Below are 24,852 nucleotides of genomic sequence, written 5' to 3' on the forward strand. Positions count from 1 at the left end.
AGTGTAACTTTCTAAAGACTGAAGTTCTTGGGTTCTGTGACAGCTTTGTCCTGGCGGCCCAGTGGCCTTGCACTGCTGGTCAGCTAGCTTCTAAAGGGTCAGGGTTGCTGCCCGCTGGCAGACGGGGTTGTGGAGGTTAATAGGCGAGAGTTCCCAAGCTGGGTTTGCACCAGTCCCTGGGGAGCTTTTAAAAAGTGTTATTGTCTCCCTGGAAACTGATGGCTTTTTGATCTACCTTCTGATTCTTTAGGAGTATGTGGTTCATGCAATTAAAAGGTAGACTGGAATATGGTCTTAAAAATATTTGAAAACCATTTGGACCACCTGTTATTTTCTTTGCATTCTGCTGTATCAAAAGAAATGAGAAATGTTGTCTTTTAAAAAAATATAGTTATTAAACTTTAAAAAAACTCTCATTTAATAAACTTCCCTTTAAAAATAAATTAGTTTAAGTCATCTCTATACCCAGTGTGGGGCTTGAACTCACAACCCTGAGATCAAGAGTCTCAAACTCTTTCAAATGGGCCAGCCAGATGCCCTCTTTTTTTTTTTTTTTTTTTTTTTTTAAGATTTCATTTATTTATTCATGAGAGACAGGGAGAGAGAGAGAAATGGAGGCAGAGGGAGAAGCAGGATCTCTGCTGGGCAGGGAGCCCGCTGTAGGACTTGATCCCAGGACCCCAGGATCATGACCTGAGCTGCAGGCAGACGCTCCTGAGCCGCCCAGGCGCCCAGCAGATGCCCTCTTGTCCAGTAAACTTCTAACAGCAACTTAGCCGTGCTGTCCATGGTGTGTATCTTCCTCTAATGAGTCTGCTTTTTCTACCAAGGTAATCAGTTATCAACCATGGTGTTTCCACTCTCTTCCTTTCCTAACAACTCAAGACTCATAGCTTTCTAGTCTTCAAAGAACATTTATAATTTTTCAAATGCTTTTCTTCACTATTCTTTCACTTAATCATCTACTTACTTTTTCATTTATTATAAAAATTATAAAACGCACACAAAAAATTGTTTGTGACGTTATGCCAGGCATTAGCCGCGTTTTAAAAATAAATTAGGTAAGTTTTTTGATTTATGAGAACTTAAAATTCATTGGTTATCGGGTACCTGGGTGGCTCCGTGGGTCAAAGCCTCTGCCTTCGGCTCAGGTCATGATCTCAGGGTCCTGGGATCCAGCCCCGCATCAGGCTCTCTGCTCAGCGGGGAGCCTGCTTCCTCCTCTCTCTCTGCCTGCCTCTCTGCCTACTTGTGATCTCTGTCTGTCAAATAAATAAATAAAATCTTTAAAAAAAACAAACCACTCATCGTTTATGATGAAATAGTAAAAGAGAGGACGGAACCACTGGCCGGCTCAGTCAGTCAACTCAAGGTTGTGAGTTTGAGCCCCACATTGGGCGTGACGGTTAGTTAAAAATAAAACTAAAACAAAATAGGGGATAAAGGCCATACTTGATATGAAAACCATTGTTTGGATTCACAAAGACCTTACACTTGGTACCAAGCTGATGTGTGTGTAGTCTGGTCCGCCGTTTCCCTGTTCTGCTCCCCAGGGGTGACTCCGCTCGCCATGTCTAGTGCATGTGTGTACTCTTGGGAAGAGTCTCTGCGTAGACAAATATATGTTACTTTGGAAAAAACCGCACACAAACGGCCGCCCACCGCTGGGCTCCTGCTGTTTTGACTTAACAATTGGTAAATCGTGGCGGTGGTCCTCTGTTGGCTCACTTAGCTTGCCCAGGCCTTTTTAACAATGAGCTTTACGGAGGAATCGTGGTTAGTTAAATCCGTTTCACGGAGTTGTGTATTGTAATGGCAGAGGCGGCCGCAGCGAGTCTCCGAGCTGGGACGGAGGTATTCACGCAAATACCCTCCTCTCCCGTCCGTGCAGCGCGTTCCCAGAAGTCGAGCTGCTAGGTCGAGGGGTGTTTTCCTTGTTTCCCGTAGCTGCTGCTAGAGTGCTCTCCATAAGGGTGGTACCGATTTACACTCCCACTTACAATGTGTGAGTGCGAGGCGGTGGTTTTTAACCTCAAAACCCCAGGCAAGGAAGAGCTTTTAAGTAAAATGAAAATCTGGAGAAAACCATGTGAGAGCCTTTTCCACCGCAAAGGGCGGCTCCAGCAGAGTTCCTGGCACAGCCAGTTAAGGACGCCGGTTCCCATTAGGTGTCCACTTGTACATGGCAGGGGAGGGGGCCCTTGATTCCTCTGGGCAGGTGGTGCCTTTCCGGGGTGGGGGGTCGCCCCCTCCTCTGTCAACTTGTCCATTACCAAGGATCTGAGAAGATGCTTTAAAAATGACACCAGGACCTGTAAAATTACAAAATAATTTTGCTAAAGTAAGGACATTATTATTATTATTTTTAAAGATTTTATTTATTTGACAGCAAGAGACACAGCGAGAGAGGGAACACAAGCAGGGGGAGTGGGAAGGGGAGAGGCAGGCTTCCCGCTGAGCAGGAAGCCCGATGTGGGGCTCGATCCCAGGACCCTGGGATTATGACCCTGGGATATGACTTGAGCCCAAGGCAGACGCTTAATGACTGGGCCACCCCGGTGCCACAGGACATTATTTTTAAAGAGCTATACAACCCACAGATGTTTTAAGGGGTACAGAGGATGACACATTTCTGGCGAGGGATGGTGGTGATGTTTCCACAAATGGTTAAGATGTTAAATTTTGTGTCCTCTGTGATTAACCACATACACAGAAAAGCAAGCGCGCTCTCTCATGAAGAGGACACTTACAAATAGGAAAGACCTAATCTAAGAATGAAAAGAGAATATATGGGGCTTTTTGAACAGTTTGCTTCATTAACCGTGTTCTCATGTCACCTTGAACTGGCAAGAGCTTGATGGTGGCCGGTGCTGACCTCCCACTGGGTGTGAGAGCCAGTCTGGAGACGTGGAGGGTGGGAGACAGAGACCTCCCTGGGGACAGAGCTCGGCTGGGCCTGTAAGGGCTCTGTGGTCCCTGAAAAGATCCCGTCTCTGACGTGAGGGCCTGAAGCTGACCTGGCCCATCCTGAGGCACGGTCTTGGAAATGAGACAAGAAGCTTGTCCCTGGCCCGCTGCTGGGTGTTTTCTGAGCCTGGTATGAATGCCGCTGGCAAGTAGGGACTGGGTGCAATCTTTGTCACCATACTCTGTGTCCCCAGTGGCTCTGATAACGTTTGCAAAAAGAGCATTTGCCTTGTCCCACCTAGAAGCTGGGGAGGGGAGTCGACGCCTGTCTGAGACCGCTTGGAGGCGCTGAGTAGGTGCTGGGGCTCCAGGGATCTGACCTGCATGGAAGAGCATCCCGGAGAGGTCGCCTAGCTTTTTTGCACTGTCCACAGCCTCCTTGAGGTGCTGGGGTGTGACCAGTCGAGCCTCTGCTATTAGAGGCTGTGTGCGCAAGCTGACTCATGTAGGCAACGCGGCTTCGGTGGAAAATGGGTCTCGCGGCGTGTCTGGCCATGGGTCCTCGGTCCATGTGTGGGTCTCTGGTCCTCACCCTGCTTGCAGAGAGTGAAGCACGTGTTCCAGGAAAGAGCAGGCCCCTGGGTTGGTTCTGAGACCACGGAGAGTCCCCTGATCGGGTCCAGCGTGTCCTGGCCAGCCACCCTGGGACTGGGCGACCCATTCGCAGTCCCTTCGAGCCACAGTCTCAGCCACACAGCACAACTCAAACTCCAATTCCAGGAGGCGAGGTGGCTGTGTGGCTACCCGGGCCCTGAACACCCTGTCTGGGGCGTTTTAGGTCTTAGAGGGTTAAAGAGCAGTGAAAGAGCCCGGAGCGGTGTGGGTTCATGGTTGACGGAAACACAGCCCCACCTTCCCTATGGTGCACCCATCTGAAAGCCTCTGTTACAGCTCGAAGCCACCATGGGAGGCCACCCAGGCACCTGTGACGAGTTTCCATTTGACTCACGTTTGTCAGGAAGGTGGCATGACCTACCAGATTCTCAGGCTGCTGTGATCCCAGAGCTGACCCAGCTCCGCGAGTAGGCAGCGAGCGTATGCCTCCCATCAAGAAAGTCGTTACTTTTGAACAGACTCCAAATGGTACTTTTTTGCTTTTACTAAAATTGAGCAAATAATAATAAAACAGCCCACCCGACACCCTGTATTTCGTTTTTTTTTTTTTTTAACATTTTATTTGACAGAGAGAGAGAGACAGAGATCACAAGTAGGCAGAGAGGCAGGCAGAGAGGGGGGGGGGAAGCAGGCTCCCTGCTGAGCAGAGAGCCCGACGCAGGGCTCGATTCCAGGACCCTGAGATCATGACCTGAGCCGAAGGCAGAGGCTTTAACCCACTGAGCCACCCAGGTGCCCCACCCCCGTATTTCTTTAAAAAAAGGAAAACATTTCATGCCAACCCAGAAATTCAGCTTGGTATCACAATTCAGCAGAGCTCCACGGACAGAAGGAAGAAGTTCTCACTCAGGCAAGGTGCAGGCCACCATCCTCTGTCCTCCTGGAACCATGACCCCAGAGCCCTGTCCCTGCCCCACCACCCCTGAGGGTGACAAAGCTTCAGCAGAAGCAGCTTCAGACGCTGCCGCAGCCCCACGGGATCCCGGGAGAAGCCTCCTCCTCCACCCCCAAAAGTGGCTGCAGAGTTGAGTGGTCTTGCTGAGCGAAGTCTTGCCTGGAGCCCTCGAGGCCTGAAGGCGTCCTTGATGGATGGAAGGGAGACTTATTATCGGTGCTCAGTCCAGACACAGCAGAGGGTGGGAGTTTGAGAGCTCTGAGCCCAGCCTGCAGGGGCTGAGACTTGGGCTGTGGACCCCTCTCTTGGGTCCCCCCTTTGGTTGGGAGCGAGCTGGGTACGGGGCCGAGGGATGAGCCTCCGTCAGGACCAAGGCCGGGCATGTGTCTGACAATAGTTACTGCATCGCCTCAACAGCCCGTAGGTGGTAGGGTGGGTAACTCGCTTCCACCGTCATCGTGTGCTGCTGTGGAGGAGGAATTACTCAGGAGCTCACCGCAATCAAGAGCCAGTGGGGCTACAGCAGGAGGGGACGGCTCTCAGGGCAAGCTCAGCCTCCTCCCGCTGCCTCCTGCCCAAACACCGAGTCCTTTCCATGGAGACCCCAGGGAGCATTCCCTTAGAGCTCTTAGCAGGGAAACACTGGTTTCTCAGCATGAACCAGGATGTTTCTCACTGTTGGCGAGAGCTCTGTGGCCTGGTGGATTTCCCTCTTTGCTGTGCCTACCAGGAAGCACACAGCTGAAACTGTTACTCATTTGCTTATAGATTATCCTCAGGAGTCTTAGGATAGGTTTTCTCCTTCCTTTTTGGCTTCTTTCTTTACTCTTCTAGTGCTGTGAGGAGGTGAACCTAGGTTGTAGGGTTGTTGGAAGCACGTGGTATGAGTGGGGCTTGGATCCTGAAGATGCCCTCATGGTGTGTTCAGCACGTGATTGCTGGGTGTGGACCAGTGGGTATCTGACCTCTCTGAAATGCTAACTAGGTCGGTGACGCAGAGAGGGTCAAGATCAGGCCTGGGCCCGATTCTCTTATGCGTCCTTCACATGTCTGACCCGTAGTAACGGTTTGGTGAATGTGTTAGTTAGCATAAGTAACGCGAGCTGCTCTAACAAGCAGATATAATCATCTCAGTGGCTCATCCCAATAAAGGCTTGTTCTCAGTCTTGCAGTTGACTTGAATGCTCTGGGGATGGCCTCCATGCCGTGACTCGGAGGTCCAGCATCCTTTCCTGTGCTGTTTCTGCCACCCCCTGGGGTGCCCTTGGGGTCCTCCACTGGACCTGGCAGTCAGCTGGTGAGGGCGTTGAGGATCACTTGGGCATCTTAGGGGTCTGGCTTGGAAGGAGTGTATGTTCCCCTACTCACAGAACTACTCTCCCAGTCCCAACTTGAATCTGGGGGCTAGAGTTGTCATTTAGGTAGAGGAAAATGGACCAAGCCAGAGTGGCATCGGAAGCACTAGGGAAGGAACGAACATGAAGGATACAGAGCTGAGAGCAGGTTCTCAGGGGGCAGAGCTGGAGGAGTGTGTGTGCTTGCCTTGTCCATCTCGGTGTCGGCCCTCTGGCTTGTGTTCAGTGTTCTGGATTATGTTTCCACCCTCCCTTCTGCCAAAACTAGAAGGTTGCAGCATGTTGGGGCTGGATGGAGAGGCCCCTCAGAGGTCAGCCTCCTCACTGGACACATGACGAAAGGGATCCTGGAGGTGGGAACTGACCCGGCCAGAGTCAGCCCAGCGAGAACTCTGGTCTCAGCCCCACCCCTGGGGTCACTCCCCCTGCGTGCCCACAGGGAGGTCTCTGTGCCCAGTGTACACACCCCTGCTCTGGACAGGACGGTCGAATCCATCAACAGAAGGCCTGGCTGCTCTGACAGATCGTTGGAGAGACCCCGGCCATCACAGCCACTGTTTGATTTCAGCATGTGTTCCGTTGGGATTTGGGGAGGAGAAAAGGAGTCTCCTCCGGAATTTATTCAGATGCTGTCTTGTCCTTGTGACCCACCTGTGAGCATGTGAAAGGCCTCCGTCCATCTCACATTAGGAACAGGCATTTCCTGCAAAGCCATCGGAGATCCCGGCCACTGTGACACAGTGCCCCCCAACTTGGGGGCTTAAAATAGCAATCGTTTTATCTCCTTACCACATGGCAGTTTGGGCGGGGCTTGGTGGGGACAGCTCTTATCTGCTCGGCTGGTGTGAGCCCCGACAGCTTGCCTGGGATGTGAGATCCACACCTGCGGTGGCCCCACTCCCGTGGCTCATTTGTCAGGGCTGCCACTTGGCTCTTCCGGCTGGAGCTCTTGGCTGGGTGGGCGGTTCCCCTCCTCATCACTGCTCCCCACGGCTGGCTTGGGCTCCTCACATGGGATCTCCATAGAGCTGGGCTTCCTCCATGGTGGCTGCTTCCCCTCCCAGAGCACAAACGCAGATGTGCGCAGGCCTCCTCCGCTGCCACCTCTTTTTAATTTAATTTTTATTGTAGTAAAATACACGTAACATAAAATTGACCACTGTAGCCACTTTTAAGTGTCCGGTTGGTCGTGTTAGGTGCCTTCGCCCACCCCGCCCCACCCCACCCCCAGCTCCAGAACTCTTTTGTCTTGCAAGGCGGAGGCTCCTCTGTCCCTGTTGCACAACTCCTCCTCCCCCTCCTCCAGCCCCACGGCCACCCTTCCACATTTTGCCCCTGCAAACGGGACTCCTCAGGGCACCTCAGGGAGGGGGACCGCGCGGTATTTATTCATCTGTGGCTGGTTTGTTTCTCACAGCACAGTGTCCTCCGGGCTCATCCAGAAGGGCCTTCCTTTTGAAGACTGAGCTCTACCCCACTGTGTAGGGACCACGCTTTGTTCTTCCATTCATCCGGGGATGCACCCGTTCTTGGGTTGTGCCCCCATTTCCTACCGTGAACAGAGGTGTGCAGATATCTGTTGGAGCCACTGTGCCTCCAGTTCTTAGCCAGCCCTTCCCCACCGCGTGGGCCTGAACCCGGCACCATGCTACCTCCAGCCCGCTCTGTCGGTTGGGGCAGGTCTTGGGGCCCCATGAGGCTCAGGGGGCTGGGACTCCGCGAGGAGGCAGCTCCCTGGGGCTGGCGCGGTTACCACTCACCACCACCAGGCCCGGGACAGATCTCTGCAGCACAGGCAGGTGGGCCTGCCCGGCACAGCCCCCCCAAGGCCCGGTTCCCCTCTGGGACCTGCAGCCCAGGCGTGCAGAGGTGCGGTTCTGCTGGAGAAACTCCACGGCGGGAGGCGGCGGCGGCGGCGGCGGCGCTCACTGTCTATTTTGTATCGCTGATGGCTGGGCCTCCTATTATATAATCTGTTATTCTGCGCCGCACCAGGCCCTGGTTACTTGTCAGAAGTTTCTAGAAGCCAGCTGTATCAGCTCCAGGCAACTGGGGGTGCTGCCTGTCCCTCATAGTATTAGTCACTCTGTACTTAGCTAAATTTAACTTTTTATCATCCAAATGATATTTTTGTGGGCTTGGAATTTTACATAATGCTACCAACTGCTGCGGGCTAAGAATTTCTCCTTTTTGGTGTGTGTGTGTGTGTGTGTGTGTGTGTGTGTGCGCGCACACGCACGCACGCTGGTTTTCTCCCCCGTGAACTTTTGCACGCCCAAGGAAGCATTGTTCCGTTTCTCCTCCCTGATCTGCCTTCCCAGGTCCGGGAAGATGCTTCCTCAGGCTCTGCTTTGCCTTTTGCCAGCTGGGAGGAAAATTGCTCCTAACAGCTTTCTGATGGGCCTGCTAATGCTTCCTTCCTCGCTCGAGGGCTCTCAGCATCAAAGGTCCTTGAGGGTTTCCCTGCTGCCTCCACAGTCTGGGATTCAGAGAAGGGAGCTCAGCTCCGGAGTAGAGAGTCTGTTGAGAAAGCAGAAAGGAGGATCCGGAAGGAGGGTGTTGGGGGGTGGGGGAAGGGACAAGAAATAAGAAATCCAGCAACTGTCCCAGTCCCCCAATGTGGGGTCCGAGAGGCCCGCACCTCCTTTGTGCCTATGGATGGGCAGGTGTGGGGAGCTCAGCTGCTCTCTCGCAGCACGGGGAGAAGTCAGGGCTGCAGGCGTTGGAGCAGGGAGATCTGGCATCTCCTCGCACAGGGGCCTGGAGCCAGAGGCCCGGGTGCGGGGACACCATGTAGGCGGCCTGACTTTCCTAAGTGCCGGCCACTCTGAAATGGTAGCACGCTGGGCCCTTGCCCAGGGGTCTCGTGTGTTCCACACGGTATCTCTGCATAGGAGATGCCCACCCCCATTTCCCAGATGGGGAAACCGAGGATTGGGTCAGAGGAAGGAGCAGCAGTAGGAACCGCGGCGCAGCAAACACGGAGCACTTCCCATGGGCTGGGCTCGGCACCTAGTGCGGGTGCTCTGCCCGCTCCACCGTTCTGTGATGTCGGTACCCATGTCCGTGCCCCTTTTACAGATAAGGAAGCTGAGTCCCAGGGAGGCTAAGCACACAGGTTAAGTTGCTCGAGGCCACGGAGCTGAGAGAGGGCGGAGCCCGCCACCCCCAGGCCTCCCTTCGGCACCTCCCAAGCCGCCTCAGCTCTTCTCTGCTGGGGGGGGGGGGGGCTCAGATGGGATGTGCACCCGCCCCGCTGCTCTTCCCAAAGCGTACGAGGCTGACTCCAGCCTCTCCTGGTTGCCTGTGTGCATGTGTGTGCGTGTGCGTGCGCGTGCATGTGTGTGCGGGTGTGTGTGGGCTGCCTCTGGGGGAATCAACCCAGAATCCGTATCTCCTCTTGGGGAGAGGAGCTGGGACAAGACTGAAACTCAGGCTCGGACCCTTTCGTACCCGTATTGTTTGTCGTAGGTCATTTTATGACTACGTTATGAACCCCTAGGTGTAGACCCCAAAGAACCAAACACAGCTGCACGCAGAAGCTTGTCTGTGGAAGCTCACAGCCGCTCTGGGTCCCCGCAGCCCCACAGCGGGAGCAGCTCAACCGGACGGGAGAGCTCGTCCAGCGGGCTGTGATGTGGCCAGACAAAGAAGGACATGCCACCCTCTGCTGCAACACAGGGACCCTGCCAGACACCGTGCTCAGACACGGAAGGCCGCGGGCACACACGCATTTCTATGGAATGCCCGGAACAGGCGCACCCACAGACACCAAAGCGGGTTGGCCTTGGCCAGGGACGAGGGGGAGCGGGGGCGCAGTTATAATGGGTGCGGGTCTGTCTTTGGGGCCGAAGGAAGTGTCCTGGAGCCAGAGAGCGCAGGGGCGCCGTGTATCTTCGCTAAACACACTGAATTGTACACCTTGAAGGGGTGAACGTGGGGCCTGCTGATTGTGTCTCAGTAAGACAGGAACCGAGGAGCCATCCTCGGGATGGACGGAGAGGCTGCGGTGGCCCGGCCCCCGGCCGGCAGCCCACCCTCCGCATCTGTCCGTCTGTGCTCGCTCCTCTGCTACCTGCCTCCCCGTCTCCATGTCGACGGGGGATGGAAACCACAGCGTTTGACTTCAGTTATGCTACCCACTCGTTTGGAACTTCTGCTTTCAACCCGGGCCAGCCTGAGACATACAGACGTCTGGGCAAGCTAGTAATCTGGCACCCCATCAAACCGGTATTCTTTAAGTGTTTGTTTGACATTTATTTAGTGAGGATGAGAAGAGACCGATATCCTATTAATAGAAGTTGCATAGAGAAACAGATTCGCTTACTAATTCACGTCCACTGACTGCGACCAGTCAGGGATGCGCTGTTTTCAGGAAAGTGCTTCTGGCTCCTCTGAAAGGTGGGTTTTCTTCCTTTTTATCCCCACCTCCCCCTGGCCGTCTCCCAGATGGTTCAAGAGGCGTGGTGAAGATTTAGGTTGGAAACGTAAAGGAGAGGACCTGAGTAGGGTCAGGAGATGCGCATAGAGGATAGGACTTAAGTGTCCTCCCCCCCCCCCAAAAAGGGTGGCTCTGTGAGGTGACAGATGTGGTCGTTAAGGCGATGGTGGGAATTCTCCCCAGTGGGTCAAACATCACCGTTTTGTCGACTCTATCTTAGTAAAACTGGGGAGAAAAACTTAAAGGCGTCACGTGTTTTCTTCTCATTCCTGATCATCAGCAACAAACACACCACCTCTCCTCATTCGGTTCCTGAACCCTCCCACCCTCTCACCCCTCCCAGACCATAAGGACAGATGCACGTGGAAGGTGCCTGCAGTAGCTCTTAGCCACGGCTTGTGTCTTATCGTGATTTCTTCCCTCCCCTAAGAGATGGGCTGATGGGCTTTTCGCCTTCCATGTGCAGGGTCCCAGGAGAAAACCTGCCTCACCTGGCAGTGTCTTCCGGTTTCATTCCAGTGACTTGTGCCCCACTCCCCACCCCCAACCTCCCCAGGTCCCTAGAGCTTCCCCGAGCAGCCTCCTCCCTCCTTGAGCAGAGCCTGCATTCCCTTTTCGGACTTGAAATGCTTTTTTTGGTCAGTAAAATGATTTCCCCACGGTGCACCTCGCTGTAAGGAGTGCACATTTTTCTCTCGCAGCCCCCGCCGATCTCATTCTGCTGGGCTGAGTCACAGTTGACCTTCTCACCCACCAGAGGCGTCACGGTGGAGTGGAGAGGGCCCGGCCTTCAGAAGCCGGCTTGCCACCGACTGGCGTGTTACCATGGCGAACCCCCTTCCCTCCCCACGGGCTTCCTTACCTCTGAAACAGGGGGAGACGTACACTGACCTCACACTGGGTTTAGAGGTTTTGTGGTGGAAGCGAAGAAACAGAGCGGAGAAACCACAGGGAGGGAGGCAGGGCGAGTGTGTGTGTGTGTGTGTGTGTGTGTGTGCACGCGTGCGCGTGCCAAGCTGGGGAATTCGCTGGACCGTTGGGGGAGAGAAGCTGGAGCCCCCTTTTCCCCCCGCCTGCCCAGCTGGGGACCCAGGACCCCTGAGACATTTTGCACATTGCGGGGCTGAGCGCGTACATGGGGGTGCGGCCGGGGATGGGAGGAGATGCAGCCTCCACTCCTGTAGGCCTGGCCCGAAGCAGACTTGGCAGAATCGGCTGCGGCTCCTCCGGGAGTGTGGGCCGGCGCTGCGGAGGGTAGGCGTGTGAAAAGCTGGTCTCCACTGCTCGCAGCCACACCTCCCACTGCTGTGCCGTCCCCAGTTAGATTCTCTCCCTCTTTTGAACTCCCGCTGCCTGTGCCCTCATTCGGCACTTAACCACTCCTGCTGTCCCAAGCCTGCACGGGATGCCCCTCACTTTGCTTTTGCCTCTGTCAGGATGGCAGACAGTGACAGCCTTGCGGACCTGGGCTGGTGTCCCTGGAGCCGCCGGTGCCTGGCCTCAGCCCTTGCAGGGTTGGGGGGCTCTCTGGAGCTGAGAATTGGTTCCTAGAGAACCGTGACTTCTACGGCCTCCGGTGCTGGCGGGGCTGGGGGTGGGGCTGCCTTCCGGTCATGGTCAGGGGAAAGCCTCCCCCCTTGCTGCTTCCAGCCACTTGGGCTCTGTGTGGGGTCAGGCAAGTGCGTCAGACAAACGAGAACTGTGTTGAGCTGCAGGTGTGGGCCCCGGTGGGAACCCCAGGTTGGGAGGCGGCTCCAGCCGTGCCTGTAAATTTGCTGATGTCTTGGAGGCTGACTGCACCCAGGACGCCCCAGAAATCCATTTCTCCACCTTTTCTGTCGTGTTGTGTTTGTCTCTGGCCTCCGGATATCTGGCAGAGGTGGGTCTCCAGTTACACGCCGCCCAGCTGCAGGGACTTGCATCTCCCCATGACGCTGCTTCTGTCCCCGCCCCGGGCATCAGGATGCTCCCGGCTGGTGGCCAAGAGGTCTAGGCTGCTGTCCCCTGCTTCTCTTCCGTTGGCCACCCCCTCTGCAGCCTGGGGTCCTGCCATCCCAGAGACAGATAGGTGAACAATATCAGGGTTGGGGCTGAGAGCTCTGGGCCAGGCAAGGTCCTGCACGCTGGGGCTGTGGGTCCTGGTTCTCTTCTGAAGCAGAGGGAGCCCCGGGGCAGCACTGGGTGCATCAGCCTCTGGGACCACATCCTAGATCGGGTCCCTCTGTGGAGAGCAGACTCCTTCAGCCTCCCTGTCCTCTCCCCTTGGCACAGCTAGATTTCCGGGTCTCTGGCATTGCTCAGGAGGAAGCCGGGCCCTGTGGGTTTCCCGGCTGGGTTGCCCTGAGTGACTGGAGCAGCTGGTGTCTCACGTCCTCCCCCACTGGGTTCTCCCTGCAGGATGCTGACACGTGAGTCCTGGTCGCCGACACCCTTCCGTGTGCCTAGCGAGTCATCCCTCCTCCTGCAGCAGGACATCGAGGGAGCCTTCTCTCACGGACCCACAGGTAAGGACCGCCCACTGGCTTTGGGGTCTGGGGGTGCAGGGGCTCTCCTGCTGTTTCCTCTCCCTTAAGCATCTGACTTTATCTGATTAATGGGGTAGATGGTACGAATCGATCCCACTTCTTGCAAATATTGATTGTTCGTCACTAAGTAGGTAGGACCGGTGTTCTGTCTGTGGTTCCTTTAGATTCCGGAAACGAAACACCCCATTTGGGAGGCCCTTGTGACTCTGCTGTACTGTGTGCCCTGAAGGACCTCTCTTCTCTTGGAGCCCCTGGCCCACCCTGGGGTCCCCACTCCCAGGAAACAGGGCTCCTAGGCCTTGGCAGAGGGCAGGGGCTGGGTACTGCCTCGCCGCCTTCCCCACAAGCGGTAGTCAGTGACACGGACTGGGTGAGAAACTGAGCAGGGGGCGGGCCATGGCATGTCTGAGGTCCTCCACGGAGTCAGCGGTGGCCTCGGCGGGCCTCCCAGTGTGTAGCTCTTCCCCTCCTGCCCTGGGTCCCCCTGGGCATCTTGTCCATCACATCCCATTTCCTGTCCCTGGGTTTCCGGCACAGGCCTCACCCTGTCCCCTTCTTGTCCTGTCAAGGCCTTTGGTGGGTAGAACAGGTAAAGTGGTGTTGCCTTTTCTTGTTCTAAACCCCAAGGCACCCCTCTCCCTGAGCGCTGATCAGCTAGTTGGAAATCTGGGGACAAGAAGAACGGATGTCCCATCTGGAGAGACTAACCTGACAGGGTGAAGAGGCTGGGGGGGATAATGCCAGTGTCCCTCCCTGAACATACTGTGCGTACCAGCTCCACTAAGCCCACAGCATCCAAGGATCCCATGTCACACAAGGAAGCTGAGGCTCAGGTGCAAGTGTCTGCTCCAAGGTCGCACAGATAGTTGGGGCGGGCTTGGGACTGGACCCCAAGTTTAGACCCTAGAGCACACGGCATGTTTTTCCAAATATGGCAGGGGCTTCCCCAAAGGATGGGGTCCAGGCTCTATCCTTCCTTGCCTTCTGGCCCAGGTAAGCCACTTGCGGCCTCTGGGCCTCTGGTCCTCGCTGGGGAGCAGGGCACGGCAGACAAGACCTCCGCCGAGCGCCCCCCTCGCTCCTGTGTTTCTGTGTTGGCACCGCAGGCTGTGTGCACTGTAATTGCTCATTCTTTTTAGTTGCTGTGAAAAGGCCTGCAAGTGCGAAGAGGAGAGAGTCCTCTGTTGTCTTTTTGTTTTGTTGTCTTGTTTTAATTCACTCTCCGAGAGTCTTAGAGCCTCAGCGGCTGGGGGTGGCAGGGGGAGGGTTGGCGGGGACCGCAGGCCTGCTCCCGAGCCTCCCCGAGGGCGCCTGAGGGCGGCCCGGCCACAGGCCCTCATGAGCCCTGCTCTGCCCTCGAAGCCCAAGTTCTGATGACACAGCGCTTCGCTTCCGGCCGCCCCCCCCCCCCCCCCGAAGGCAGGTCTTCCCCTTCCGAGTGGCTGTGTCCCCCAGTTCCGGGGTTTAGAGATGGTGGCCTTGTAGCCGTCTTCTCTGGGGGCCCCCACTTCGCCCCAGGTGTGCTCCGGAATTCCTCTGCTTTATTCATTTATCCCGTGAACATTTACCATGTCCTCAGGATAGACCAGGTACCGTTTTGGGGTTCCGGGCATGCAGCTGAGAAGAGAACAGACAGGAGTCCCGCCCGCGTGACATCACACCCTGCCACGGTCTCCCCTCTGTGCTTGGCAGAGAGGAAGATCACGGCTGCCCCCTACATGCCTCTGAGCTCCCTGTGGGAGTCTATGGCTGTGCCAGGCCTCAGGACCCCCAGGCCCCGGCTGGGACGCGTTGGGAAGCGGGGAGGAGGCAGCCCCTCGCCAGCAGCTGGGAGTATGAGGCCTCCTCATCTCTGCAGGGGCGAGAGGAAGGAAAGGGCTTAAGGAGCAGGGTCTATTTTTGGAGGAGCTCCTTGCTGCAAAGGAACGGGAGCCCTTCCTTCCAGGAGGTGGGGGTGGGGTGGGCGCAGGCCAGGGGCAGCTGGAGTGGTCTCGGTTCAGCCTGGCTACGTTGCGCAACAGCTTGGCCTGGACTCAGGGCGGTCCGCAGGGCAGGTCTGCCTGACAGAGGGGTCCCGGCTGGGGAGCGTCTGTGCCCTCCGACACCCACCCAGCCCGGGTAGAAGTCGAAGTCGAAGATGTTTGCTGTCCTGAGCTGGGGCTCAGAGCTTCTGTCATTTGACGTTTTCCTCTGTGGGGAGGGTCTGCCGGCCCAGGCCCTGGGTCAGCACTTCCTTCCTGACTCCCCAGCTCTCGCTGGGAGGGCCGCTTCCTGCCATTGTCTCTGTGAGGCCTCAGCAAGGCCACTATCTCAAAGAAGAGCAGATGCCTCCGACAGGACCTCAGCCCAGCAGCACCTACACACACTTCCGTCCCGCCCACACCTGCTGGCCTCCCGGCTTCCCCGAAGCTCAGGACAGAGGCCCGTGGCAGGGCAGGGGCTCCTCTCCTTCACCTGCAGAAGCTTCGTTAATCCTGCCCGCAGGCACCCGGGTCGCAGCAGCTTGGGGTTTAGGCCTGTGATGATCGGTGAATTCGGTAGCTGTAACCGGTGTGGGAGGCTGTGCCCATGTGCAGGGAGAGGCCGGAGCTTGTGGTCGGGAGGGGGGGGCCTCCTGGACCCTGTGTCGTACGCTACACCCAGAATGCCGCTCGCTTCCTGCATTCCTTTGCTGTGCCCCTGCCGTGTTTGGGAGAGAGCTGGGTGCTCTCTGGGGGATGTGAGTTCCCCTCCTGAGCCCTGCCTGGCTTCCTCGGCTATGTTTTTTTTTTTTTCTCACGTGGAGCCCTTGCCACATGGCCAGTGCAGCCCTGGCCCCGGGCCGGTCCGGAGAGTGCCGTGGCCTCCCTACCCACGGACAGAACACCACACCAGATTCTGGCTCTTGGGCCTCTCTGTTCCTCAGCGTGTTGGGAGCCTCTAGGTGCCCACTCCCTGGCTTTACCTCTTGACTCAGGTGCACTTCCCGAGGCCATACTTCCTTTTCACCTGGGTGGCAGGAGTGCATTCCTCTGGCTTTGTTTCTGGTCCCGGCTCCCGGTCACCTGTTGAAGTTTGCACAGGGACACCACGGCTCTCAGGGAGCCTGGTCTGAGTGCAGTCTGCTCACGCACTCCGGGATCGGCAGGGCCAGGGTGAGAAGATGCCTTAGTTTCCTTGAGGCCACGCGAGGCCAGTGGCTGGGTCTCACCCACCCTTATCCCAGCTGGGGCTCTGCCCAGAGGCCTTCGGCACTGGTAGCCCCTCTTCTAGCTGCCTCCTGCTTCCCCTTCCCCCACCTCGGCCTCCGGGCTGTTCTGAGCACGAGCTGGCTGCTGGAGTCTCTTGTACTTCCCCACGGCGGGGTGGTGTGGGGTCCTGTACCCTCACCGATGCCGATGCTGTGTTGATAATCCCGTCTTGCCCGGCAAGGAGGCACCTGGTGGCATTTCCTTATGAGCTGACCCTCAGCCCTCCCGGGACCAGGTCCGGTCAGTGTTCTCTGGGTCATTTCCTTGCTTTGTTCCTGCACACACTTCCTGAGTGGCAAACCTGCCTAGAGCAATCACTTTGATTCCTGGAGACAGTGTCCAGAGCTGGGGATTCTCAGAAGAACTCCTGAGATGATGCCAGTCAAGCTGGAGGTTGTATGGCCCCAGACTGTACGTTTTAGCAGCATGATCTGACCCGCAGGTGCTCAGAATGTGTTCATTCTGTGTATTGCAGTAAATGTATTCACTCAGCAGTTAGCAAGTACCCACTGTTCTGGGAGCTGGGTATAAAGGACTGATACGACACTGAAAATCCTGTCTCTCTTGGGTTTATAGTCTAGTGTGGATAGACACACAATAAACAAAGACTGTCAGATGGAGATTAATGCTAAATAAATAAGAAGGCCTCTCAAGTTGGGACAGTTAAGCAAATGCCTGAAGGAAGCCAAGGAGAGAGCCAGGAGCTTATCCCGAGGAGTATTCAGGCAGGAGACAGCCTGTGCAAAGGCCCTGCAGCAGGAGCTTGTCCAGGAAGTTCTAGAAACTGGAGGGAAGGAGGGAGGAGACGGGTAGCAGGGGAAGGGGCTGGAGAAGTAATGAAATCCCACACCCAGCAGGGCCCTGCAAGTCTTGTTGAGACTCTGACTTTGACCCCAAGTAGGAAGTGGTGATACGGAGGAGTTCAAGCAGAGGAGGGCCAGGATCCCACTGAGCTTTAGAAGGCTGGTTTCTGGCTACTATGCTGAGAATGGACTGGGTAGGGTGGAGGGAGGAAGCGGGGAGACCAACGGGGAGACTGTTGTCACGGCCTGAGGTGTTGGACGCTGGGCCAGCGTAGTGGTGGGTGAAGCAGTGAGGGAGGTGGGCTCCAGTCTTACATGTCTTAAACGTAGAGCCTAAAGGGATCGCTGAGGAACCAGGTGATCCCGGTTGTCTGGGCTTGTAGAGAACAGGTTCTCACAGACTTAGAAGGACTTAGGAGGTCGCATTTTCACTTAACCTGTGGGGAAACCGAGCCCCAGTAAAGGAAGTTATTGCCCAAAGTCACACGGCAAACTCATGTGACTTGGGCTTCCAGCCCCAAGTCCAGTGTTTTTGTAGCTGATCTGTCGGACGGCTCTGGGCAGGGGGCATGCAGGGGTGCGAGAGCTCAGGGAAGAAGGGCTGGCCCCAGACAGTGCAGCTGAGCGTGGGATCCTGGCAGACTCCACTGTCGAGCAGGAATTTGGGGCTTCCTAAGCGAACGGTTCTGGGCGCACTGGGCTGCTTTCTGCGTTTTCTGGGCTGGCGTTTTGACCTCAGTTGGGCAGGGGTCTTGATGGCCTTGTTTGAGCTCTAGGGCAGGTCAGCCAACGCTCCCATGCATTTTATTGAAGACCTTTTGGGGCTTTACCAAGTGCCAAACCAGAGCTAAGATGTGCTTCTCTTGAGCTCATAGCTGAGGGGAGACAGACAAGTGAACCCGGAAGCCCCCGTGATGGTGGGGAGCTGTCCACGCACAGGGGATCCAAGGTCAGGCCCCGAGCAGCCTCTGCAACCTCCAAGATACCCCGGTGAACCCAAGCCAGAAGCCGTCCGCACCCCACGGGGGTCTGGTTAATTCCTCGATTCATCTCTTAGAACAAACGGGGCCGGGAGGGTGGGTGGGGGCTGGGATCTCATGACCCACGGCTGTCACCTAGAACAGATTGTGCTTTAAATGTGAGGACCCAGCTGCACCCTGACCTTGGTTGTACTCACTGGGGGGCAACCTTGCACTTCATCGCCGGGACTTCTGCGTGCTTCTTTGTGAGCAGGGAATGGGCTGCTGACATTTTTTTTTTTTTAGTTTGCAATTCTGCTCTGATGACCAGCTTTAAGTCCCTTGTCACCTTCATGATACAGAAAAAGTCCGTCAAGTTCCCAGCTCTGCATGGGACGATCTGGGTGTCTTTATTTTTTTGTAAGATTTTATTTATTTATTAGACAGAGAGAGAGAGCACAAGCACAGGGAGCCACAGAGGGAGAGGGAGAATCAGACCCTCCGCCGAGCAGGGAGCCCGATGTGGGGCTCCATCCCAGGACCCTGGGATTATGACCTGAGCCCAAGGCAGATGGTTATCGGACTGAGCCACCCAGGCACCCCTGGGTCTCGTCTTTAGATTCCTTAGCACAAAGATTGCCTAGGGAAGGCGAAGAGAGATTTCCCTTTAGCTTTCTTTGGAGAATCTGAATCTATTAAGGCCGAAGGGGGGAGATCTAGTTTGATTTTTCTTTCCGCCTTTTCACTTGACCTGTCCCCATTGTAATGAATCTACCAATGAGGAATGACAACTTGGAAATTGCTTCCTACGATTGATTTACGGCCGTCTCCAGAGACGGTTCTCACTGCCACGGGCTCCGGTCAGTGCCCTGGGACCACAGATGACCGTGGGGCAGGGCTAACAAGAACACGGTGTCCAGAGGTGGGAGATCTGGCCGGACGCCGAAGAGAGGCACAAGGCCCTGTGGGCTGGGTGTGCGGCAGCTTCTGTCCTTTCGTTGGCATCTTCCTCGGAGGCCAGAGGAGGGGCAGGACGGCGAGGAGACCCACGCACTTGCTCTCGAGTCCCTACCTTCCCCGTCGTGGGCTGTGGCCTGACGTGGTATGCCGTGGGAGCTCCCCGCAGTCCTGCTGTGCTTCCCACCATCGGACCCTTCTCCCGCACAGGTGGGGTTGGGTGCGGTTTCCACACATTGCTGGTGGGATTCGGGGTTCATGCCTCCCCTCTGGGCTCTGTCTCCCCGATGAAAGTGGGTTTGTTGGCCCGTTCTGACCCAGCAGCTTTCTGGGAGGTGGGTTCCCAGATGGGAGGCGCAGCCTGAAGTTGGGCCATCACTTAACTAACATGTATTAAGCACCTTCTGTATGCCTGAGCTGTGCTGTGCACCAGAGGTAAACATAAAGCCCAGTTGTGCTTCGAGGGGCTTGGAATGGCCACGCCTCCCCTCTTTCCTCCAGTGGGGCAGAGCCTCCTTTGGGTCTCCTCCACGTTACACATAATTTCGGGAGACACGGCATGCTCACTCCCCAGTCCTTTACTGTGAATAAGCGTATGGAAATGGAACCAAGCTGGGCATCTGAGCAGGAGGGACAGCTCTTCCTTCGCAGGTCACTCCAGGGCCAGCCCATCCCACGCTCCACTCCTGCCTCTAAGGGACTTCTGAGGTCAGGGGCAGGTTTTCTTCAACCACTAAGGCATCTCGCAGAGACGGCCTAGATGAGGAAGGACTGAGCAGAGGAGAGCAAAGGAGGAAACCAGCGTGGAACACCTCTGGAGGTGCCTGGCACGCAGTAGGGGCTCAGTGAACAAGCACCCCTTGCCCAACGCAAGCAGAGCTGGCCACGGGTCTCAGGGCTTGTGGCTGCCTGGCAACAGTGGCTGTGCCCCATGTCGCCAGAGCTCTCTGAGCCACGTCTGTGTGGGGCTCGGGGCTCGCCAGCAAATGGTTCCTTCTGTCTCCGAGGTCAGGAAAGGCTTCTGGAAGTGGGGACCCCGGAGCTATGGAGGCAGAGTTTGAAGGGGAGTGCTTGAGGACGCACTTGTCCCAGGAGAGGTGGCCCGAGTCCTCTTCCTCCCTGGCCTGTGCTGTGCTGGCCCCTGAGTCTCATGTCTGACCCAGTAAGCTGGGGACATGCCTGGCTTGGAGAGGTGGCCAGCTGGCGGAATGCCACCGTGTGGTGACCAGGGCTGCCCAGCCTGCCCCTCCCGTAGCCAGCCAGGACTCCCCCTGCTCCCTCTCTCCCAGTGCCCCGGGCTTGTACACCTCTGCTTTCGCCCAGCGTGGTGATTCTTTAGCGACTTGCCTGACCCATAATTTATGTAGCGTGCGACTCACCCATTGGAAGTGTACAACTCAACGATACGTCCTGTCTTCCCAGACTTGTGCAACCGTCAGAAGACTTTAGAACATTGTTGTCCCTCCGAAAAGAAACCTGTACCCCTTTGCTGTCACTCCCCTCCCACACCTCCAGCAGCCCCTGACGTGCTTCCTGTCCCTGTGGATTCACCTGCTCTGGGTGTTTTCCTGTCATGGGCTCAGACCCCGTGTGACCTTCAGTGACCGGCTGCTCTCACGCTATCATGATTTCAGGGCTCATGCAGGTTGGGGCAGGTGTCTGGGCTGTCACTGTTCTTTAGTGTCTGGATTGGCGCGTGTTGTTAGTTCACTCATCCGTCGAATGGACATCTAACTACTTTTCCTCCCACAACTGGGGGTTTTTTGGCGATCATGAATAAGGCCCCTGGGAATGTTCATGTACAGGTTTTTGTGCGGGCTTCTGTTTCATTCCTCCTGAGTATGTGCCTACGAGTGGAATTGCTGGGTCCTAGGGTAACTCTTTCCTTCTCTAACATTTTTTTTTTAAAGATTTTATTTATTTATTTGACAGACAGAGATCACAAGTAGGCAGAGAAGCAGGCAGAGAGAGAGGGGGAAGCAGGCTCCTTGCGAGCAGAGAGCCCGATGCGGGACTCGATCCCAGGACCCTGAGATCATGACCTGAGCCGAAGGCAGCGGCTTAACCCACTGAGCCACCCAGGCACCCCTCCTTCTCTAACATTTTGAGGAATTGCCCGACTTTTCCAAAGTGGCTGTCCCATTTTACAGTGCACTTTTTTTTTTTTTTTAAATAATGATAGACATGGAGAGTCGGGTAGTGTGGTGGTTAATGCAGACTCCAGAGCCCAAAGGTTCAGCTCCCGGTTGGGAGATGGGGCAGGTCCCTTCACCTCTTTGAGACTCAGTTTTCCCATCTATAAGATGGGGACAGTATTAGGGCCCACTGCACGTGGCCATGGGAAGTTGACTAGTGACTTTGGTAGTACAGTGCTCAGGAAGGGCTGTGTCTCTGTTAGCTGTTATTTTTCCCTAAACTGTGAGTGCTGAGCACACAGTAGGTGCTGGGCACACAGTAGGTGCTCTGTCTGGGATGTTTTTAAAGGATATAGTATTTGCATTTCAGGGTACCTCCTTTTGTCTTCTGATCACCCCTGGGGAAATCCCCCCTCGGCTGTCAGTGTCTTGTACCCTGGGGATCTCATGTTTCTTCACCGGGAAGGCTGGCACAGGGCAGGTGGGCCCCAGAGCAGCTTCAGCTCCAAGAGGCATTCAGCCCTGGCACACAGGGAGCCCTTGGAGCCAGGACTGGAGATCCAGGAGTGCTTTGGGCAATTCAGAAGCTGCAGGGCTTGGGAGACAAGACTCAACCCCATGATGGTAGCCCTGCCTCTCTCTGCACCCTGTCTCCTGTTCTGTGATCAGCCACAAGGAAGGAGCCCAGATCTGCCCCAGGAGTACAACAGAGAGCCAGCCCTATGCTTGGAGGCATCCTCAGAAGCTTCCCCCGGCCCCCAGGCACAGAGACGGGTCTGCTCCCTCCCTTGGCTGGAGCCCTGGCAGGCAGAGCGGCAGCTCCCCAGCCCAGCAGCGCCAGCCCAGCACCTGCCCAGGCAGGAAGGCAGAGTCAGAGCGCACCTGGGCCTGTCGTTTGTCTTGATCGCTGCAGGGAGTTCCGTTCTTTAGAAAGTTTTTTTTGGGGGGGAGGTGGGATTAGGCCGTGCAGAAGTCCAGGCAACCCAGAGTCAAGACAAAGCTTGGGTTTCAAGTCTGACTCCATCACCAACTGCGATACTGTCTTGAGCAGGGGCTTGGCTTCCGGGAGGCCTCATATCTTCATCTGCGGAAGGGACAGCGTGTGACATCGACCTGGGCCACTGACGGCAGTTAAACGGACTCCTGTGTAGGTGCTCCAAGGAGAGCACCTGGCTCTCTGGGATCACCCCACGAATGGAGTTTGTGGGGAGGTGCTCCTGAGAAACAGGGCCCTGGGCTCCCCTGGAGAGACCCACAATGGGCCAGGGCTCCTGGGAGAGAGAGGAGGGCGGTCAGACAAAAGTCAGAACCAGGGGCTTAAGATCCAGGCAGGGAGGAGGTGTCAGGGACCTGCCAGTGTGTCTGCTAGAGGACACCCACTCAGGCCACAAATAGAGCCAATGAGTGTGTTCAGTCCCATGTGCTCGAAGGCCCTGCTCCTGAGATCTGTGATGGGACCCCGCACCCTGCTTGGCCTGACTCTATCTCACCACCCTGACCTTGCCCTCCTGTGCCTGGGACTTCTCGCCACTCCCCAGACATACCATGCACTTCGAGTACTAAAGCCGCTGGCTCGTGCTGTTCCCCATGCTCTACCATCTTCTCTCCTGGCAAACTCCTGAGCATCCTTCAAAGCCCAACCAAAATGCTCCCTCTCCTATGGAATCCTCCCTACCAGGCAGTCAGCGGGCACCTTCTCTCTGCTCCAGCTGCACTCTGCGCCCTTCCTCTACTAATATGCCGGGTGCTCCAATGAGTGCCTGTCCCCCATGCCTGTCCCCCATGGGATGGGGGACACTTCTTCCTAGACACTGAAGCTGAGGAGCAGGGGCGGCCCACCAGTTCCCCTCAGGTGCCTGCTTCTTCTTCCCCGATCAGCCAGGTTGTCTTCGAGTCGTCTTCCCTTACAGGAGTGGGGGAGTTGGTCAGGCTTGTGGGAGACCGTGGGAGCCGTGCCCCAGTGTCCAGGTGTGGGGTGGGGTGGGGAGGACGGGGAGGCGTGTCCCTGCAACCTCGGTGTGTGGGTGACCTGCTTTTTGGGAGCATGCGTCCAGAAACCAGCAGAGCCCGCGGGCCCGCTCCCTTTGAGCCTCTGTTCTGTCTTGGAGCTGATTAACGTGCTGACGTCCGTCAGGAGATCGCCTCACTTCTGGTCTCCCGGCAGCCCCGCAGCTGCCATGCCTTGCTTGGACATGTCTGTTGCACCGCGAGAGAGTGCCGGCCGGGAGCAAGGTCTGATGCGGTTCCCGGGAGCCTGACTTCAGCTGCCTTGCCGGCCCATCCAGCTGTTCCCAGTTGCCCACTGCCAAGCAGCAGATGTTGGGGGCGAGGTCAGCCCGGGAGCTGGGGACCTGCCCGTCATCTTCACGTGAATGTCTTCAAGGCTATTTCTGGCCTCGCCATTATCCCAACGGCTCCGGGGGATAAATATAGCCGCGGATTGAAAAGCCCCAGTGGCAGGCAGGCAGGCGGTACATACTGGAGAGTGTGCGCACGGGGTGCTCGGCTATAAATAAGCCTGCTAGAACACCTCCCCAGCCACGCCGCCACCAGCCGTGCGTGGAACGGCAGATTTCCTTGCCGAATCCCTCCCAGAGCCCACGTGTGCCTGGGGGCCCAGGCAGTGGCGGGGGGGGGGGGCTGTCGGAACGTTGCACAGAAGGGCTGGCTGCTGGAAGTAGCGAGCTCCTCTGTACCACTCCCTAGAGTAGCTTATAAAGGGGAATGGCCAGTGGCCCCAGTGGGAATCCCGGGGACAGCCACAAGGAGGAAGGGACTGTGTGCTGTGCTAAGAACCGTGGCCCAGTTCAGCATCCTCAGCCCGCTCCATCTCCCTCCTCGAGGCCTGACTCCCGTTGCAGAGCGGCCGGAGGATGAGGGCTGGGCCCAGGTGGTCCTGGGGCCTGGGCAGCCATGTGGCCTTCCCGAGCCTCATGCCTGCCTTCCCTTCTGCTTCCTCCCAGCCTGGATCCATTCCCCTGAAAAGGGCACAGCTTGGTTTCTTTTCTGGTCCCCTGGTCCTCACAGCTCAGCGAAAGGAATGACACTCGTCCAGGCTGTAGTTGCCCAGAGGGTGGGGGGCTGGGGAGTCCAGATGCTCCCTGTCCCCTTCTTCTCCTCGCTCCCGCCTTCCTGCCCAGTTCCCAGTGCCTCCTCCTGTGCCAGGAGCAGTTCCCCGGGGCTGGCATTGAGTGAGGAGCAGTCCGCCTGCCCAAGAGACACTTCTCATGGACAAGGATAGAATTTGGGAGGCTGGCAAGAGTCCTGTGAGCTCGCCGTGAATAAAATATTGTTTCTGTGCCATCGCCAAGCCCAGGAAGCGGCTTCCTGTGAGCCCACTCTCTCCTGCGGCCTTGGCGAACAAAGGCCGAGAGCTGGAGCAGGCAGGGCCAGCACAGGGGGACGTCCCCTGTAGTGACCCCTGGCTCATCAGTGCCACCCAGCGCTCATGCCGCCTGCAGAAGAGCGGGCAGCTGCTGTGTGGGGGTGCTGCTGGTCCCGCGGCGGGGGGATGGGGGGGTGGCGGCTGTGCCTCTGCCCCGTGATTATTCTGGGGCGGGCGGCTTGCGTGTGGATCCGTCTTGAACCCCGAGTGTGGGCTGGGAGCTGAGACACATCAGGTCTGGCCCCCCTTCTCAGGAGCTCATCAGCTACTGCAGGGGACAGTCTGTATGCGCTTGTGGTGTCTGTGATACCTGCCTGTGAGGATGGGGTGGGGAGACCAGGGAGGAAGGTCTCAGGGGCACTGGGACTTGAGTTCACCCACCAGCCAGGGCAGGATTGGCATCAGCGGGAAGGGCCTTCCCTGCAGAGGGGGAACAGCCTGCTGGAAGGCTTGGAGTCAGGAGGAGGCACCATGGGTCCCACTGTGAGTTTGGTTAGTGGGGCGGGCCAGGCGGCCCCCAGGCGGAGGGAAGGAGCAGGGTGCATGGGGGACCGTGGGCTGGCCGAGGAGCATGGATGTCCTCTT

The 24,852-nt window shown here is 56.7% G+C and overlaps 1 protein-coding gene across 13 annotated transcripts in view; it reads left to right on the plus strand.

Annotated features, from left to right (window-relative positions):
- The window catches only part of PITPNM2 (phosphatidylinositol transfer protein membrane associated 2), a 133,189-nt gene that overhangs the window by 18,176 nt on the left and 90,161 nt on the right, over nucleotides 1-24,852 (plus strand). For 11 of the 13 annotated variants that reach the window (XR_007121915.1, XR_007121916.1, XR_007121917.1 and 8 more), the window contains exon 2: nucleotides 12,671-12,777. The gene's annotated coding sequence lies outside the window, so the exon portion shown is untranslated. Of the gene's footprint in view, nucleotides 1-12,219; nucleotides 12,342-12,435; nucleotides 12,557-12,670; nucleotides 12,778-24,852 lie in introns of those variants that run through there. The other 2 variants (XM_047697588.1, XM_047697589.1) reach the window with 2 other exon arrangements.

This window comes from Lutra lutra, chromosome 12 (genome assembly GCF_902655055.1).
Source record: "Lutra lutra chromosome 12, mLutLut1.2, whole genome shotgun sequence".
Lineage (NCBI taxonomy): Eukaryota > Metazoa > Chordata > Mammalia > Carnivora > Mustelidae > Lutra > Lutra lutra.